Source organism: Terrapene carolina, unplaced genomic scaffold (genome assembly GCF_002925995.2).
Source record: "Terrapene carolina triunguis isolate 2854851 unplaced genomic scaffold, T_m_triunguis-2.0 Scaffold53, whole genome shotgun sequence".
NCBI classification, from domain to species: Eukaryota; Metazoa; Chordata; order Testudines; family Emydidae; genus Terrapene; species Terrapene triunguis.
The window spans coordinates 3970248-3972299 of NW_020664404.1; the positions used below are offsets into that span (position 1 = coordinate 3970248).

General features: G+C 62.3%; 1 protein-coding gene across 1 annotated transcript in view; it reads left to right on the plus strand.

Annotated features, from left to right (window-relative positions):
• The first annotated feature begins 991 nt into the window (after positions 1–991).
• SLC23A2 (solute carrier family 23 member 2) overlaps positions 992–2052 on the plus strand; it is a 99633-nt gene continuing 98572 nt past the window's right edge. The window contains exon 1 of the mRNA XM_026657756.2: positions 992–1071. The gene's annotated coding sequence lies outside the window, so the exon portion shown is untranslated. The remainder of the gene's footprint in view (positions 1072–2052) is intronic.

A 2052-nucleotide genomic window follows, 5' to 3' on the forward strand; every position in this document is an offset into this window, starting at 1 on the left:
CAGTTTACAAACATGCAAACAAACCCTGCGAAACCTCTTATAAAAATGACAAGACAAAACATTCCCTAAGGGGTGTGGATAGGTGTGCCCCACAAAATGGCTCAAAAGGTGCGAGTATCACCCTTACTAACACACCTTTTGGGATGTTATCTTCCAAAATGTCCCTAAAAGGTGCGTACATGCATCACACAATGTCCCCTACAGTGTGTATGTGAACTTCCCACAAAACATCCCTTTGTTTATTGCATACAGAGAAATGTTTCATCAAACACCCTGGCCAGGGGCTTGCGCCTTTCTCCCAGCACTCAGACCTCTGCACAGGGGATGTGACTGATGCAACAAAACCAGGGCAGTGACAGTCCAAGCTATAATGCACCCAGGGCAGGGGCTGGCTGGGGAAGCAGGGGTGGGAGCAGGGGAAGAATGAGGGGTGGAAGGGACAGAAGGAGTGGGGGGAACAGGGTAAGAGGGGGTGGAAAGGACAGAAGGAGTGGGGGAAAACAGACTGGGGAGCAGAAGAGGAATGAGGGGGAAGGATAGCAGGGGAGGGAGGAGGAATGGGGCAGAGAGGGAAGGGGAGCAGGGGCGAGGGATGGAGAAGAGTAGGGGAGAGCAGGGTCTAGTGGAGTAGCAGAAGGGACAAAGGTGGAGAGGGGCAGAATGGGGGGAGGAGGCGTGGGGGGGGGCAGAGGGGGACGGAAGAGCCCTTTTGGGGGGAGCAGACGGGGAAGCAGACTGGAGGGGAGGGGGTCATGGGCTGGGAAGGGAGGGGGAGCAATGGGAGGCACGGGGAGGATTGGGGTGAAGGGGGGCGCCGCACGCATGGGACCAGGGGAAATGGGGGGCGAAGGAGGGGGCAGCAGAGCGACAACCCCCCCCCCGCGGACATGGGGGGGGACGACGTGGCCGCCATCTTGCGGGGGGCGGAGCCGCGCGGGGCCGCCCCTCCCCTCCCGCGTGCCCGGGCCGGCCCCGCCACTGCTGTTGCTGCCTCCGCAGTCGCCGCCGCCGAGAGCGCGGAGCCGGAGCCCCCCAGCGCCATTTCCAGCCGCCCCGGGGCTGCCATGGCAGGTGAGAGGGAGCGAGCCGGGCCACCCCCCCCGCCTTCCCCCCCCCCCCCCCCCCCCCCCCTCCCCCCCCCGCCGCGCCCCCCCCCGTCTGCCCCCCCGCAGGCATTGCCTGCCTCGCCCCCCCCCTTGCGGGTGTATCCCCAGCCCCTCGGGGGTAACCCCCAGCACCGCCTCTAACCCCCCTCCCCTGCGACCCCATCATCCCCATCCCTTCCCTGTGGCTGGTTAGTCAGCTCGCATCTTCTGCCTGCCTGGCACTGCCCCCCCACCCCCCGCTGCCTGGCACTGCCCCCCCGCTTAGCAATGCCCCCCCTGTGCTGCCTAGCACTGCCCCCCACACCCATCCCCGCTGCCTGGTACTGCCCCCCCCCCGCTTAGCAATGCCCCCCCGGGTGCCTGGCACTGCCCCCCACACCACTCCCCGCTGCCTGGCACTGCCCCCTCCCCTGCTAACGTCCTGCTCCATCTTGTGTGATATTGACCCACCTTCCTCCTTCCGTATCCCCCGCTTTGTATTAATCCTCTGCCTGGGGATAATCCCCACCACCACTTCCATAGACAATGATCCCTATTCCCCTCCTGCCCCCCATTGCCACCCTCTCCCTGCTTTCAGCATCACCCCCCTGCTCCTTGCTGTGTGTGTCTGGGGGGTGACCCGCTCCTCAGGTCTGGTATAAACTCCCCCCCCCCCCACCTCTTCCTGGTGCTCAGTGTCATCTCTCTTCCATGCTCCTGCTAGGTGATCACTCCTCCATGTTCTGTCTGGGAGCCGGGGTCCCCATTTGGCATGTTTAGCTGCGGCTTCCCTTCCCTAGCCTGTACCAGTAGGGCAGAGCAAGCTAATTGCATCAGGAATAGCATGGCCTGGGCTGTCATGCTGGCTGTCTGTGCGGGTATGGCAGTGGGTACATGGGAAGAGGATCCCTTTATCTTGCAAAAGGAAATAAATTAAAAAAAAAAAAAAGGCCAAAAAGGTTTTTTT